Genomic DNA, 18,550 nt, shown 5'->3' on the forward strand with positions numbered 1-18,550 from the left:
TGCCAACATTTTAGAGCAGACAAGTTTTGTTAAAAAGTTGGTAGAATGTACTTCCTCCACTTTTATTGAAACAAGGGCAATCTGCCTGGATCGAGTCAATTGGTATGTTAGGTGACAGACAATTAGTATTTTATTTTCGGCAGTTAAATAACATAGCGCAAACAAAAACATAGTTCTAAGCTCTGTTTTTGTTTGTGCTATGTAAAACTGCCAGAAATAAAATGCGAGGCCTGTCACATGCTCTGATTTTCCCTTTAAGAATTAAGGACAAAGCATTAACCTTTGATGTCAGGGATAATTCTTGAAGAGGGAGACTGGAGCGTGTGTGACCGGCATCAATACTTTTTTTGGACAGTTTTATAAAACTCCAGATCAGGTTTCTGCATGCAGCAATCGGGAGGTGGGAGGCTGGCCTTGAAATCGGTAGTCTTCTACCTGAACTGGGAGGGTTGGAATGTATGTAAAAGCTACAAATGAACCGTTCATAATACGAAAGGTTTCCACGCAGCTGCTGCAGGGACATTCTTGGCGGTGAAAGGGACCTCTTCATCAAGTGAGGTCCCCTCCTGTCTCCTTCATCCTATGGATTCCCAGATGACCCTCTCCCTGCCTCGGTGAAGGCCCATGTTTCTCTGTTGGCCTCTCCCAGGCCCTAGGGCCGTCAATCTTGGAAAAGCAGCCCAGCCCTCTGAACTCTTCAACATTACTGGCATGAGGGGCCAGCAAAGAGAGCCGTCTTTGGCTCTGCATTTGAAAACAGTGGGGTCTAGTTTGTTGTGTTTTCGGGGTCGGAACTGACACATCACCTCAGTTGCACACAGAGCTTCTTCTACCCGGATCGACTTAATGACAAAGTCCGCCCACCATCGTAACGGTAAAAGGGACCGCCCACCATGAGTGCGGCGGTCCCGTGATGCAGATTGCGGCAACCCCGCCATGGAAAGGCACATCCCCGCCTGCATTATAATATGGATGGTGGTGTCTTGCAGACACCGCCACCATATTATACCCCTTTTCCGCCCGGTCGACTCGTCGACGGGCGGAAAACTGGCGGACGGTCTTTCCGTCCGCCGGGGTCCCCCCCGCCATCGTAATATAATATGGCGGGGGAAATGGTAGGCGGGCGGGGAGGAATTGCGGGCAGATCGCCACCGCCATACGGGCGGAGGCGATCCGCCCGCTATAGTAATAGACCCCTAAGTTCTGTCTGGGAGGTGATCACACCTGCCTGTGACAGGAAACCTATTGTCCTGCCTTCCCCTGCTCCTCTTGGCTCAGCAGCAAGAGGGCAGAATCGTGTCTCTGGTCGGCAGCAGCCATAGTTTGCTGTCTGGGTCTACAAGACTAGTACCGGGAGCACTGAGGGCCTCCTGGAGGAGCTTTACAGTGCATAGAATCATACCTCCAACACCGTTCATGGTGTTGGGGTATGATTTTGACATGTGTGATACCAAACACGACAGAGTTGGTAACAGCCAGTTTAGAATTACCCTTCACATAATGACGCATGGCCGCTCTACGTATTGTAATGGCTGATGCACTTACAACCCGGTAGAATGGACTCCATGGTTGTAGGGGTGTCTAGCTCATGCAGGGGTACCCTCATACCTATAGCCGAGCAGTCTGCCTTCAGAATTGAAAGGACTGCCTTAGGGGTGACTTATAGGTTTTAAGTGCAATGACCTCAGATATAAGGAAACTTATATCAATCTTAAGTGGTGCTAGCACCATCTTACACTGGCTGCAATGGCAGGCATGTAGTCACAATTTGAGTGGTCTCCCATGGGTTGCATAATACATGCTTCAGCCCATGGGGGACCCCTGGTGTACCTATGCCCTGGGTACCTCAGTACCATATATTAGGGACTTACAAGGGTACACCAGTAGCCGATCTGGAGTGTACCTAAGTACTCACCATGTCCAATTTAGGGAAGAAGCACAAAGACTGGGGTCCTGATTGGCAGGATCCCAGTCAGACTAGTCAGAAAAACATAATGACACCAGTATAAAGTGGGGGTGACCATGAAAGCAGAATCCAATGTCCCACACATGGTGATCACTGCTTGACCAGGGCTCACACCCTAGTGAACCAGAAACCCAATTTCTAACAGCAGCCCTCGGGGAAACTCCCACAATTTTGCAGTAGAGCAATACCAAGATGTTTCAGGAATGTCTTCCGTAATGATCGGAGCTGGTCGATCAGTGGACCGGTAGCTTGGCAGAGAGGGCAGATCCTCAGTGTCTGCTCCGCCCTTTCGTCGAGTCCCGGTAACAAGACTTTACTCCTTAGCACTGCTTTTTTCTTGGTGATGTTATTGTGAGTGACATGGTCTTGATTCACAACCCTCAGTGCCAGTTGCCTTAGGACCTCAAAGAAGGGGACCTCGTAGAAGGCACACTTCACGCATCACTGCCAACTCATCTATGACATTATGAAGTGATTGTAAGGTCTATAAATTCCTCCTCCGTCCTCTGTGTCAAATGTTGGGTCAGAGTACTCCACTTCCATGTGCTCACTGCTTCCATACTCAGTTGTAGGCATTCAGCACCCTTGATGACATCTGCTATCTCTGCTATCCACATGGGAATAGGTCTTGACTTCTCCACAATTAGCCTGACATACTCCTCTATTTGTTCTGCATCCAACTTCTTTCTTAGTGGCCAGCATGCATGGTGAGACAGATAATCAGCGGTGTTGTGAATGCCTGGGCAGTATTCTACCTGGAAACAGTATTTTTGAAGTTGAAGAATCCACTTTTCTATTCTTGGGGGTGGCTTGGAATATGAGCCTTTGAACAAGGGCAGTAATGGCTTATTGTTAGGATGACCTCAAAAGGATGCCCATACAAGTAAATATGGCAAAGCCTGCTACCCCAATGTATCACAATCACCTCTTTTTCAATGTGAGAAATGGAACCTTTGTTTCATTTCTGTAAAGGCATAACTGGCATACGCAACTGGTGCCCATTCACCATTGGCATGTCATTGTGAAACCACCACGCCAAATCCAATAGGACTTGCGCCTACAGATAACTCAGATTCTTTTTGTGGATCAAAATAGATCAACATTCAGACAAAGCGGTTTGGGTGACTTGGAATGGTTCTTCTTGAGCAGCGACCCAGACCCAAGGTGTATTTACCATTGTCAGTTCTTGGACGGCCCTGTGAGAGTCATTAGAATGACAATGAACCTTCCGCAATATGTGACCATTACAGTAAAACCAAGGACGCTAATCTCATTGACAGGCGCAGGAGCTGCCTGTATGTCCTGAACTTTGGCTAGGTCGGGCATGACCCCATGTTCGAAAAAACGGTAACCAAAGAATTTGATTTCAGTCCCCAGGAATTCACATTTATCACAGTCCTGAGTGAGTCCATTTTCCTTTAGATAGCAAAGTGTTGCAGGCAGGTTAGATGTTCCTCGATGGATGAAGGCTGAATCAAAATGTCCTCACCGAAATTGAGTACACCTGGAAGTTCTGCTAGTACTCCTCTAATGACATCTCAGAATACCTCCGCCGCACTTAATATTCCGAACATCAAGCGCTTGTATCGCCTGGGGCCCACATGGGTGCAAAACATAATGATCTGCCTGGACTCCAGGGCAAGCTTGAATTGATGGTATTCATCTCTTAAATCCATCTTGGTGAACCCCCGGGAGCCAGAGACCTCAGCACAATATCATCAACGGTGGGTGTCAAATGTCTCACGTTTAATTGCAATGTTAGGTAGACGTATGGCGATGCATATCCAGACCTCTTTGGGTTTTCGGGCTGTGATATAAAGATGAGCCCGAGCAGTGGGCAAGTCCACTTTTTCAATTATGTCTGCTTTCTCGAGCTTCTGAAACTCTGCCTCCACTTTAGGCTACAATTGGAAGGCCACTCACCGGTGGTGAGGGCAATTGGTTGTATAGATTTGTCTACGTGCAATCATACCATTCTTCCTTTCAAATACCCAATTCTGTCAAAAAGGGGTGCAAAGTCCTCCAGTATCAAGTAGCAAGGCAATGTCAGTTGCATCGATGCTGAATGTAAATGATACAAACTGGAGGGGTTCAGCCACATATAAGATAAGAAGCATACAGGTGCCTCCTTCTGTGACATACACTTTCACACGTGTCGACACAGGCCCATGGACAATGTCAGTGGTGAACACACTAGCCTGTGGGAGCAACGTGGCCATGCCAAAAGCATACACCTTAATTGTTGTTTCGCCGAGCTTAGTTTAGTGTTGTAGAGCTTTGAACACGTTGTAGGCCTGAATGTTGATAGGGTCCCCCTTGTCTATGAGCGCTGATATTGGGTGGTCTGCTACAGGGACACTGCACCATGGGGTGCCTCTGTCCATCCACTATATTGGCTCGATGGTGTATATCTCATGGACCACCCCCTCTACACCATCATTGTCCTCTTTCTTCTTCAGCTGGAGGAGGCGCTTCCATCACTTTGGCTACTTTCGATTTTCCATGAGGTTGCAGATTGGCAGACACTTTGCATAGAGGTTGAATTTGCCACACAACAAGCACTTCTTACCTCACTCTGGCCAGCCATCTTGATGGGTGTACTGCCCTCAACACCAGGGACAACTTTTGGACATGGAGAACGCTTTCTGATGGTCTTTCTTGGGATCCAGGGTGGTGGATCTTGAAGGACTGACAGGCTTGTTTTTCACTGATCGTTGGAGTGCAGCTTCCATATGAGTGCCTCGCGTTTTCAACAGCTCTTTGGAGAGCCCAAGGGTCACAGTGTTAGCCCTGGGGATACATGGAGTTTGAAATATCTGCTCCTTCAACTCAGCTGGTAAACAGCTTTGAATAAACGGTGCACCTATTTCATCTTCCTCTTCAGGCAAGATACATGTGTTGGTAAGGTCCTTCCAAACCACGTTGAATACATCGACAGCCTCTTCTTGGCTCTGTCCAGCCTGATGCAGAAGGAACCGCTCATGATCTGAGTTTGCCAAAGGCTTGAAGTACCCTGTCAGGGTGGTCTTTAATGTGTAGTAAGTGAAAGGGGGACTGGCTTCAGCAGCAGTCCGGAGAAGAGGAGAAGCACGGGACATATCCTGTAACTCTCCATCCCGCTGCTGCAAAATATCTCTCCAAGTGCTCCCCCCAAACCTTCTATTTCTGCGCCTGGGGCGGGGGGACCTCCAACCACAAACAGCTCCAGGGTGGGGATTATCGCCATAGCTGAAAACGCATCTGGAGGTGCTGCCCCAAGCGCCACCCAGGGGTGGCGTCTATGAAACAAACACATTCAACTGCGGCTTTTCCAGCACCGCTGCCGATGGCAACTTTGACGCAGTCCTCCCCATTAACTTCGATGCTTCCTTTATGTGGTGCAGAACCAGCAATGCTCCAGTGACGTGTGTGTGCAGGCAACTACAGGTGTGGCAGCAGTGATGACTAGGGTGAAATCTCAGCTCAGCAGGCCCTGCAATGCTCACTGGAGTGCGTGCGGGGAAGAGAGCCAGAGCAGGCCCTCTACGCAGCAGGAAATCGCGCAATAACTACACTCCACGCTGTTACTTGAAGCGTAAAAGGCCATTTTATTAGGACAAGGTTGCAACCATATAAACTTTATTAAACAGTACATAACTGCAATAAATATACTTTCCCATCCCATACCGACTCATTCTCCATTCATCCTTCTCCAAACCATCTCACCAGTTTGACTCTTCCCCAATCACTCGGTGACCTCCTTCCTCTCCCCATTCTCACCTTCACTTGCCCTCCAAGCATCCTCTGTTGAATCTCCTTCATTGCTTCCGCGCCCCGCTATCAGTCACCCGTGTACCGTTCTCCCCCCCGAGGGATGGATCCGCCCGTATGTAACTCACCACCCCTCCAAAGTACCGCCAACCAGGGAACCCCCGTAGGGCGGTTCCCTGCCCCCCCCCCCCCCCAGGGGCACCTTTTTCCTCCATCAGCCGACCTAGCGGCACCCGGTGGACGACCAATCCACCACCTAAAATTGTGTCCCATATAAGACTACTATCGTTGGGACAGACATCGTTGCGAAAGGCACCAAGCCTACGCAATACCCCTTTGCTCCTCCAGTTCCAGCGCATCTAGAGTCTCACCTGCGGTTCCCGATGGACGACCATCCACCACTGCAACGTACGTCCCGTGGAATGGCTACCATTGAGCCAATCCTTGTCCATACAAGGTTCCCCCCCTTTGCAGTGACCAACCAGCCACCACTGGGCCCGCGACATGCGCAAACCAGATAACCCCTTCGGTCCAATCTTAGTCCAGGAAAAATTGCTACCACTGCGGTGAATGGCCATCCACCGCCTGTACCCGCATCTTGTGTAACAAGCAGCCTGGTCAGACCATTCCTTGTCCATGAACCAAGTGGGCCCCCCCCATCGCGGTGAACGACCATCCACCACCTGGGCCCGCATTATGCGCAAATCAGGTAACCAGCTCAAGCCAATCCTTATTCAAGAAAATTGTCACCGCTGCGGTGAACGACCATCCACCGCCTGTACCCGCATCTCGTGTAACAAGCAACCTGGTCAGAACCATCTTTGTACCCAGTGGGGACTCCCCCATCGCGGTGAACGACCATCCACCACCCAACTGCGGCCCGTGTAATAAAGAACATCCGGGCCAATCTGTGACCATAATACTTGGCTCCTGTGAAACAAACCGTCCAAGTCCCTTCGAGAAAATCTCCTCACCAGTGAGCCTTAACCTGCCCATCCCTTTCGATAGCATCCCGTTCCCCACATCCGCAAGGCACCCTCATGCCTCTCCCAAAGGTAGCCCATCTTCCATGTCAGTGAACCATATCCCCTTCCATGTCCCAATAGTGCAAAGCCAAACCAGCCATATACCAGAATACTCCCCTTCGAGAAAAATCTCCTCACCAGTGTGCCTTAACCTGCCCATCCTTTTCGATAGCATCCCATTTCCCACATCCGCAAGGCACCCTCATGCACATCCCAAAGTAGCCCACCTTCCATGTAAGCAAACCATATCCCCTTCCATGTCCCAATAGTGCAAAGCCAAACCAGCCATATCCCAGAATACTCCCCTTCGAGAAAATCTCCTCACCAGTGTGCCTTAACCTGCCCATCCTTTTCGATAGCATCCCGTTTCCCACATCCGCAAGGCACCCTCATGCACCTCCCAAAAGTAACCCACCTTCCATGTCAGTGAACCATGTCCCCTTCCATGTCCCAATAGTGCAAAGCCAAACCAGCCATATCCCAGAATACTCCGTTCCCCCACAGGTATCCCCCATCCACATGTTTCCTGTGACACCCTGGCAGCCGTACCGGTCACAACTTCCCCCCACTATCAATCACTTTTTCCCCATCGTCACACACCACGACGACTGTGCACCCCGCCTGGTGATGACTGTACGCCTGCAAGTACGCCTCCTGCGCCGTTCAGTGCCTAGGCGAATGGCCACCCAACCATGCGACCGCACTGGTGTCCGATCTACTCCCATTGCCTGTAGTGAAAAAAGAAGGATTAGTCCTGCAAACATGTCCACGCTCCATCAGTCCTTATATGCTACCCCATTCGCTATGTGCTACAACACTGCACCTGCCCACTGCATCCCAACTAACGCAAACACCCCCAACTTCCCCCTTCGTCCCAGGCCCCACTGCCTGCCCCACAGGTACCTGTTGCGTAGACCCACGTAGCCGTGACTAATCACCAACCTCCCCTGCCAGATCCCAGGCCCCCTTTCAATCAGTCTCCTGGTCCCCCGGCCCAGTCCTAGTCTCCCCCGACTCCCACCACCAACTGCCCCACGACAAGCCGGGAAACAGAACGAGATCGCCTACTACCTCCCCCTCCAACCGTAACTGCAACTGCAAAAGACAACCCCTGCCTAATCCCCTCCGGTAACGTTCCCCAGGCTGCGAAACACACTCCCCATGGACCTCAGATACCACCACTCCAACGCCCGCATACGCAAGGACCCGAAATCTCACACCTCACCACTACACTACCGACCCAGGCAACCCACCGAGGCGTCCCCCACCCAATGGACTCCCTGCACACGTCGGCCCACAGGGTGACGGTAATCGGACAGTCAACCCCCGTGAATACTGATCCACTGCACTGCATACCTAGGGCTGAAATCCGCCCATATATCGTCCTGCATCCTCACGTCTTGGGCGGGGAACTACGTGTTACCGTTCTGGAGTCCAACGACTAAGTCTCCCATACCCCCGGACCACCAACCCCGCCGCTGCCTGAAACCCCCATAGTTCGCCATCCCTCGTCAGAAGCCACCTGTTGCAAAGCGCCTGCCTCTTTCGCCCGATGCGATCCCGGCGCCCCCCAACCCATGCCTGAGAACCCCGTTTTTACCGCAGCATCGGCTGCCGACATGAAAAAGACGCTCGACAGAAACCCCAGGCCTCCCTGAACCGTGCACGGACCCCCTGCCCACACCAAACCCACTGTAACTTTACTAAGACCTACACCTGTCGATGCAGAAACTGATACAATCGACACCAGGAATTGCACACTCAAACCTGGCAAATAGGAGTCGAAAATCCTAAACCAGTCGGCCCCAGTGACACCCCCCCGCACTCCTTGAGATCCCCAGAAGGGGCCCCGCGTACCCCCTAGGAAAGGGTGTGCCTCTCATGTCCCCAACCCCAAGTTACCCAATCCGAACGGACCCCGCTGATGACACACGGAGACCTTCGCTCTGCACAGACTCTAGCCAACAAATAAATGCCCTTTCCGGTGTAGATGAGTCAGGACGAATCTTAGCCCCCTTTTTCCCCATGCTCTGTCACGCCAACCAACCCCCAGCCTGCCTGCAGCGCAGCTGCCATCATAGCGAAACCAGAGGGCAACCGCCCCGATGACGTACTATTGTCTCTATGCATAATGGAAGAAAAGGAGACATTGCAAGCCCAGAAATCGAACACCTAACCATGGGAGCAAGAGTCTGAGACCTTACCCAGTAGTCCCCAGTGACTCCCCCATAAGATGTGAGCCCAGTACAGATCCGCATCCTCCTCCATAAACAAGCACCCCCGGCCCCCTCCAAGACCCCTTTTCAGCCTGGCCGGCCCTAAACTGTGATCCCCTGGGTTGACCCTCATTGTGTGCGGTATCGCCCCAGAGTAGGCCGTGTACCGACGGGACGATACCACAGCATGTTACAGCCGCGGCCCACCTTCCCCACTTTACCCCAGGCGCCAGTGCAGCCAGTGACGGGCAGAAACGCGCACGGTACCCCCGGAGTCCGGCACCCTTCCCCGGGCGACTCCGCCCCCCTCCCCATCAGGCACCGAACCCAACCACCTATAACGGCCGACTGGCGACCACCGCCTTGACACACAATAACGGCTCGCAAAGGGGGAACGGCTCGCAAAGGGGGACCAACGACTCGTCACGGCACCCCCCGACCCCCACAGACTCCAGACACAAATGCCTCAAAGCGCCCGTGCGCCCAATGGACGGTCCCAGACCCCTGAGTCCCGAGGACAATAACGGCCACAATGCCCGGCCCAGCCCGACCCCCGAGCGTCGCAGTGAGCCCTAGTGAAACCCCTAGAAGCCGGCCCCCGAAGTGCCGAGCGAACCCCCCCAACAGCCCCCACCAACCTGCACAAACTTTTATTCTAACCCTCCTGGTGGTGCTAAGGTGTCAGGAAGAGGCCGGATCCTCCTCTCCTGACACCTTATATGCGTACCTAACTCCCGCCCCTTCCCAAACTCTAAATCCCTCCCCCACCTTGTCCTTCCGGCCTTGCGCGAATAGCCCCGGGGGAAGACTGGTCTGCGACCTTAACTTCCCCCGGGGGCCAACACAGGCGACACAACTTTCAGGCAGGGGTGGGCCGTCACAATGCAGATGCGCCGAATCCGCACAACTCAGCTATACATTTTAAGCTGTAAACTGTAAGCTTCGACGTATGACTGACCATAGCCTGACCATCGGGGAGAGGATATAACCTTAGGGCTAGAGCAGTCGACCTTGAAGCTGGCGAACCACGTTCGAGTCTCGGCAACGACGCCCTGTGATTCTGGGCAAATCGCTTCATCTCCCCGTGCCTAACAAAAATTAATGTGTCTCTGATACCTGGGTCTAGTTCACGCTATATAAGACTCTATAAAAATCAAATAAAAAAATGGCATAAAAACTCTCTGGACACTCAATGACTGCATCTGAGCTCGAGTCTGGGTCTCAAGTTCTTTTTATTAACTTCTCTACCTTTGGCCTGGGCTGGACCACCTCACGCTGAACAAACCGGCGAAAACCACTAACACCCCTCTCTTATTGACTGAACCAGTGGACTCGACCACACCCAACATTACATGGTTCACATACCTTGGTATGTGCTGCCATCTGAAGGCTGAGGGTGGAAACGCCTTATACACAAGTGCCCGCAAGGCCCTAGCTGAGTACTCCTCACCAAAGCCCGCTGTGTATAGCCGAGGCACTGGCAGGGCTTCAAGGTGGGCAAGCCAGATAAATGATAAGAGTTGAGCAAGAGTCAAAACCAGTACCGGCTTCAAGAGTCTGTTCACTAGCCAAAGCAACTAAGTAAGAGAACAGTGTCCAGGATGTTGGACATGCACTTACTTTGCCTCAAATCTGCCTTTTACTCACTGACACCCTTACACATGTACTTTTATACACACTCAAGCTAACTCTCGCTTGCTCCTACTTTATACCTATATTTTTCGGTTCCCTGCCGCCACTTTCTCACTTGGCGTTTCCTTCTCTTTACTCATTCTTTCTCATTCTTCCTCTGTCCTCCTGTCCCCGTTCTCTCCTTTATTCCCTCTTTGCTGCTCCTTCTCTTCCCCTCACTTCTTATTTCTCTTCCCTATGAAATCACTGCCATGCAATGTAAAAAAACATTACCTCCTCACCCGTCTTCTTCGGCCAGGCCTTACAGAGTGAGCATTTCCCCTATTCACAAAAAGTCTATTACCTAGCAGACTCAGACAAGTTCCTCTAACATGGCCGTCTTTAATTAGAAAGTATCCACTTTCTATAATCTACCAAGTGGCAAAGAAGAAACAAGAAATATTCAGTTCTTAAGGGAGTACAGGTGTGTATCAGGACTGTGTCGAGGAAGACCTGCACTGAGAGTAATGAAGATTGCCAGTTAGTAACCGGATCATTCCTGCATACAGGTGTGGTTGCCACCGACAATACAGGGAAAGCCTTGGATTGCTTCTTTCTATGTTAGATAGATGTTTCCAATGTTACAAAAAGCCTGCAGCGGTGACCCCCTCCCCCAGGTGCAGCAGAGGAGTACTGGACAGTGCCACTGATTTGCTGTATTTTGATTAAGGTAATAGTATCACATATATAACACATTTAAAACCTTTGATAAGAAAATTATACTCAATGGAAGGGGGCAGTAGTGAGGCATGATCTTTTTTACAAGATCTTTCATTCCTCCAACTTTCAGACGAACACGCCAGAGACGTAGGAGCTCAAAAGAAATGGAATTTAGGCCAGTGGTTACCACCCTAAAGGTTAATAAAGCACTAGGGCCAGGTGGCTTCAGTAGTGAATTGCACACAATGTATGCATCCAAACTGGCACCTCACATTAAAAGGCTGTTCCTCTCTTTCAGAGACAATGGCAATGTTACACCAACTGTGGAAGAGGCCACTGTTGTGGTGACACCCAAGCCAAGAAAAGATCACACACATTGCACAGCAAGCAGATTGATCACGTTGCTGAAACTAGACGTTAATATATATATGAATGCTCTGGCTTTGAGATTGGCACCTTGGTTTCACACCACAGGAAGGCAAACCTCTGACAATATCTGAATGTTCGCCCACCTTGTCAAGAAGGTGGAAAAGAAGTTGAAAGCCATGTTTTCAGAATTTGATGCAGAGAAAGCCTTTAACAGGGTGGGCTGGGTATTTATGAAGACAGTGATGACAACATTCATACAACTGGAGTTGGCTGTCTATAATGCCCCTAAAGAGAGAGTAACAATAGATGGTGCTGGATTGGCACTCTAGACGAGGCACAAGAAAGGGCTGTCCTGTCCTGTGTTACTCCTGCTGTATTTTATAGTTATTCAACCTCTGATGATGAAAATACATCAGGCATAGAATATAGAAAGTATAGGTTTAGAAACGTGGAACAGAAACTATCCTGTTTGCTGCTGATGTTCTACTATCATTAAGGATCGCACATACCTACCTAGAAGACGACAAAGTGAGAGTGGTGTCCCAAAACTTGCCTCTCATGAGTGTGTCAAGAAAAACTAGCTTTCAATGGGTGGGCTTGACACCATCCCGTACTGGTGGTATGCATTAAGTATACCAAGAGTCTGGAACAAGATTAAAGGAGAGCTAGGGTAATGGCAGAATCTATAAGATTCTTAGCTGGGCTGAAAAGTGGTGGTCAAGATGAATGTGATACCAAGATTGCTGTACACCTTCTCAGGCATTCCCCATTTCAATAGAAAGAGAAATGCTCCAATAAATGAAAAAAATGCTCTGTTGAAATTTGTGTAGTAGGGGAAACACCCCTCGGTTTTACCTAAAACCTTGAAAGCCCTGAGAGAAATGCACAAGTAATCTCTATTGCTGTAAAGTGGCTCAATTACGTATAGTGGGAGCCACATAGTATTTACTATGCTGAATATTTGGAACAGAGTCACCACTACTCATGATGTTGCATTCTTTCCTTCCCAAACAATACCTAACTTTTTCAAACCCGATTTCACGCAGGAAGAAGGCATTACAACTTCACCAAGAGGAGAGCAGGCGAATGCCAAATAACTGCAGATATGTGTATTATGGGACAAATTAGGTCTTTCAAAGACTGCAAAAAAAGTATGACCTCCCGGAAACAGAAAGATTCTGGTATCAACAGATTAGGTACTTTCGTACTTGAGCCAGCTTGGAGGAAGGTTGCAAAAAGACCGGTGACAACAGGAGAGAAGCTTCTCATATTGTACCAAGGAAATGAGGGATGGATATCTGCCCTCTAAAAATTTGTCAATTCCCCTAGTTTGTTAGGACCTTGGAAATATATGTTGAATTTGGAAACGGATCTCCACTCTAACCTATCAGTTGGCAGGTAGGAAATCGCACGGAAAGACATAATTAATTTATCCACACAACATACGGGTTTTGGCATTGAAAATTATAACCAGGTGGTACCTGGCCCCAAACAAGTAAGATTAGGATTTTGTCTTAAGTTTGACTTAAGGCAGACTTAAGACAGACTTAAGACTGACTTAAGACAAACTTAGGACAGACTTAATACAGACTTAAGACAGACTTAAGACAAAATCCTAACTTTACTACTACTGAATGCATTCTGTGAATACCAAAAGTAGTACGTTTAGGATTTTGTCTCAGATTACTTCTTTGAATCGGGCCCATAGATTCTCCGTGCCAGTAGACCCTGCAGTCACAATAATAAATTGGGAGTACGTGGGAAGGGGATACTGGAATTTGATTTATCAACTTCTACTTATCACGTCCTAAACTGCCTAAACACCACAAACAAACTGCCAGCCCTACGTGACATACATGGAGTTGGAGAATTTGGTAGACAATGACTGTTAAAAGACTATAGATATACATCAGCAAACTGAAAGACCCTTTACACTGACTTGCTGGGCCCTTCTTGAGGCAGTCTTAAAGTATAGCGGACATCATGTGAAAGTCAAAGATAAATATACTCTTATATGTTCCAGTCCCTTGAGTAGTCACTGTGGTCATGTGATGATTAGCAGATTGTGCCCTCTTATGTGTTAAAGGGATTCGTTCAGCCATAAGGCTTAAACTCCTCCTGAAAATGTTCATGGAATAACCACTATGAACAGGAAGTTCCTTTTAATTCCCAAGCTGTATTTTTTCTTTATTTCACATTTTGTTGAAGCACAACTCAAACGGTGTACATCGGAAGGAAATGAGGATGCACACCAATGTCTTATAGAGAACTACAAACCATGGACCTGATTCACTAATTGCATTTTTTAGGCCATAAAGTAGTAATCCAGTATTAGTACTCACGTACTACAAATGTAATGTAAGGGCTCATTAGGATGGCGTAACGATAGCCACCGCTGGGCCGGCGGTGGCGATCGTTATGCCAGCCTAATGTGAAATGCCCCCGCCATATTATGATGGCGGTGGGTATCGCGGCAGATGCAAAGTCCGCCCTCCGATTTTCCGCCGGTCGGCAATCGTTACGATTGCTGGCCGGGCGGAGCTGGGCCACTAATATGGTGGCGGTGCCTAGCTGGCACCGCCAGCCATATTAGAATATGGATGGTTTAAAGGCCTGGAAAGGCTGAGGGGGATTCGCATTGGGGGCACGTTGCGGGCCCCCTGGGGGGGTTCACTTGGGAGTACCCATGGTACCCCCCCTGCAGTTCCCTGCACCAAGTGGCAGGCACCGGGTGCTGCCTACAAAGTGGTACAGGGAAATGCTGTGCATGCCCTTTTACCATTGTGGACAGTGCTGCAGCCAGCAGCACCGTCCGCAATGGTAAAAGTCCAGGCTTCGCCCGCCAGTATGGCGGACGCCTCCTAATTGGGCCGGTGGGACCGCAGTAGGTCTGGCGGTCGGTCCCATCACTCTTATGATGGCATCATAATGAGCCCCTAAGTCCTGAGTTCTCCATCTCTCCTATCTTTTCTATGTGTAAGTCGCAGCCACATATGGCGCATTCTCCGCACATGTAGGTATACATTTTTGTAGTGTATGTGGGAGGGACAAGAGGAAGTGGCTGGAAAATGGAAAATATTTTCTACAAAATCGGAGGGGTTTAGGCAAACTTAAGGAGGGCTTTGTGAGGATGTGCTAATACAAAATACACCGATCAAGAGAAAGACAATTCCAGTTTACAAAATACACTTCTAAAGTTACCACAGCCTTACAGGTGTCAAATCAAATGTAGATGCCTTGGAGTAAGTCAAGTAACACACATGGCCAGCCATTGGTACTGCAACAAACTCTCATAAAAATCATTGGAGTCAGGGTATTAAAATAACACACCATAGGAATTAATGTTACGTTAATTACATTATTTCAATATTTAAAAATATTTATAAATATATTTTCTTTACATTTTATCATAAATGTAATGCAAAATACACTATACATTTAAACTTTTGTAAAAAAAATCCCATTAATTAAATATATAACTTACGAACATTTACTAAATAGTAATTAAAAATAAATATTTTATTTAAGGGAATATGTTTTAATTGTTTAAAAATAATATTTTAACTCTAATTAATATTTTACAATTATTTTATTATTTAACACATATTTAGTTTGAGGAATGAATGTGATATAAAATTGTATTACATTATTTCCAGGTTAATGGTAGATTTTTAAATGAATGTACATCTAGGTTACACATTAGATATTTGCATGTATTAAAAAAGGAAACTTTATTAAATGTCTTTATCCATCCCATAAGGAGATCCCCTATGTCCATGGTCGAGGTGTCTGCCAGATAGGCGGAATATAAAATACAGTTGCAAATGTAGTTGTAACAACCTCTACAGCTATAAAGTCAATTGTACGAGGCTCCATCACCTTTTTTGAGGAGATGGAGACATGAAAGTCTACACCATTTCATAACTGTCCACTTAGAAATTGTGAATAACAAAAAATAGGAGGGGTTACTCCTAGGCGTCGTAGTAAATATACATGTGAGTAAATATACATGTGTATATTTACCTTTGTGAATTGGTTCCTCTATCTTTATGATTACACATAACCTGCTCTGCATTATACAGAAGAGGCATATGCGTTTGAAGGTTCACTGTTGACGAATTTGTCTTTGTGAATCACATATTTTACGCATGTGTGCGTCCTGAATTTTTCAAGGTTTAGGTCTATGTCTATTCAGCCAGAAATGTTTGGATCCAACCTTAGCTCGCCAACAACGTGTTCCGGATGCGTGGGAAAGAAGGGTGGCTTCTCTTAAAAATGTAAAACATCTTAATAGCTTGCAGACTTTTTACATGTTCACTGCAGATCCCCTACCAGCGCTGCTTTCATTAAACGAGGATTTTCCTAAGAGTGGCCAGATGACACACACAAACAGCGGGGCCCTTTGTGCTCCCAGTCAGCAACGCTAGCAGACATCACAGCAGACAACCAAGAACCTGTTTACATTGTGCTTGCTGCTTCACTCTTGCAACTTCAGAGTACTTAGAAAATAAGCGCCTCTCATTTAGTGGCGCTTGCTATATCGATCTTGGAATGATGATAGGCCGATCTAGCAGTTGTACGAGGTTTGACCCCACAACCTAAATGTTGGGCTTTTTCATATTCATGAAACTCAAGCATTAACCACTGAGCCGTCTGATCATTGGAAAGAGCAAAAACCAAAACACTAAGCAGCCAAAAATAGCATCATTCGGTGTGTATAGACGGCTATCCAATCTCTTATGAGCTTCAGCTACTGCCTACTACTTGGGACTGCTCTGCTCAACTACAGTGCCACCGACAAGCATTGCCAACGTCAACAGGCCTAGATATTTTGTGGAGGTGACTGCTTTTAATTATTGTGTGTGTGTCTATGTATGTGGTTTCTTATAGGAATCGGTGAGGTGAGGGTGAATTGGCTGAACAGTGTCTGTGACTGTTGATGGATTGGTGAGTGTTGGTGGGATTACGGAGATGTATAGATGAGCAAGAAGCTGAGCACTTGGCTCGACTGATGATTATGGCTGGATGGATGAGTGATTAGCAGACCCACTTGAATTATGATTGGGTATCTGTGGTGTTAGACCTGGCATTTCTTGGCGTGGTTACCCCTGACTTTTTGCCTCTGCCTCCTCTATTTTTGATGCTGTGACAGATTTTGTTTTGCTGGCTTAGATGCTTTGGGCACTTTGCCACTGCTGATCAGTGTCAAAGTGCAAGTGCTCCCTGTATAAAGTGTTATGGTAATTGGTTGTCCATAATTGGTATGTTTGCCTTTCTAGTAAAGTCCCTAGTAAAGTGCACTATGTGTGCCAGGGCTGGTAATGCAAATGCTAACAGTGGGCCTGCAACACTAATTGTGCCACCCACACAAGAGCCCTAAGAAGAGATCTCAGACCTGCCACTGCAGTGCCTGGGCGCAGTTTGTTAACTGCCTTGTTGTCCTGGCAAGTGCACCCACTTGCCAAGCCTTACCTTCCCTTTTTATGCACATCAGACACCCCTATAGTAGACCGAAGGTACTCTCCTGGGCAGGGTGCAGTGTATGTAAAAGGTAGGACATTTATTGAGGTGTGTACCATGTCCTGACAGTGAAATATTGCCAAATTCGTTTTTCACTGTTGCAAGGCCATCTTGCCCATAGGACAGAATAGGGAATGCTGTGTCCTATGTTTCCAGCATATCTTCCCATAGGCATAAGATGGAGAGATGGAGTTTAGTATGCCTGAACTCAGAATTTAATAACACATCTTTTTGTGGAGATGGTTTTTGAATTGTTTGTTTAGAAACCACGCTTTTAGAACGGGCTGGTTTCTTGTCTTAAACCATCCTGTGTGCCTCTGCCTGGTTGTGTATTGCCTGTTTGGGTTTGAATGTGACAGGGTATGGGAACTGTCCTGACCCCAGGGAGGAGTAGGTGAGACAGCAACAGGCTGGCCTGCGTTTGATGTGGGGGGGAGGAGTAGCCCCCTGGATGTAAAAAGGGCTGTGTTGCTGCCACAAAAGGATGGCTCCACCTCCTGCTGAGCGTCTGGGCTCCAGACCCTGACTATCAAAGGAAGAGGGTGTGCACTGGCAGGAAGACACCCAGATCTGGTTTGGACCGTGGTCAGAGCCCCCTGAACACAAAGGCATTTAGGGGTATAAATGTAAGAGCTGAAACCCCTGAACTCAAGACTGAAATCCATACTGAAAAAGGATTGAAACTACTTTGTGATCAAGAGGAACCTCTGCCAAAGAAGAACAGCTGAAGAGACTGAAGAGAAGGACTGCCCTTGCTGTGTGTTCTGGGGCTGGCCTACAGTTTGCTGATTTGACTGAGGAGAGAACAAGGGACTTTGCTGTGTGCTGTGTCCTGAAGTAACTTGTCTCCAAGGGCCCTAGGAGAGCTGGTCCCCTGTTGTGGAAACTCAGGAACATAAAAGTTTCCAAGTGTGTCTCAGCAACGCTGTGTGCGTGTGCTTTTTGCATGCCTGAGACTGCTGTGTGGTCCGTGGTGCTGCTTACGAGGTGCCCCGTGACCGCATTGCCCCCGCAGCGTGAAACATTGTCCACACTGCTGCATTGCTGTTTATGGCCTGAGCCGTCATCATAACTGAGGCTGTAAGGAAAGATCGCTGCCGCCGGCCCGAGCTGCAACGTGCTAAAGGATTTCTTGAAGCTAAGGAAGCTACAAGGTGAAAGGAATTGTGCTCGTTGTTCGTCGAAAGAAATCTGCCCAAGATCGTCACCGAAGAAGAAGGCAGCACCGTAACCCGTCCGGCTACAGCGTCGCCTAGCAACAAAGCAGCAACGGGATCGGGATCGCCCAGCAGGACGTCCGACGAGCGGAGAGAGAGAGCGAGGCAGCACCCCCTCAAGGTAAGGCTTGGAGTCCTGTCGGGAGCCGCAAGTGT

General features: G+C 48.3%; 1 protein-coding gene across 3 annotated transcripts in view; it reads left to right on the forward strand.

Moving 5' to 3' along the window:
- The window catches only part of LOC146854879 (sodium- and chloride-dependent betaine transporter-like), an 898,269-nt gene that overhangs the window by 495,080 nt on the left and 384,639 nt on the right, over nt 1–18,550 (forward strand). The window lies entirely within an intron of this gene.

This window comes from Triturus cristatus, chromosome 4_1, assembly GCF_964204655.1.
Source record: "Triturus cristatus chromosome 4_1, aTriCri1.1, whole genome shotgun sequence".
Classification (NCBI taxonomy): domain Eukaryota; kingdom Metazoa; phylum Chordata; class Amphibia; order Caudata; family Salamandridae; genus Triturus; species Triturus cristatus.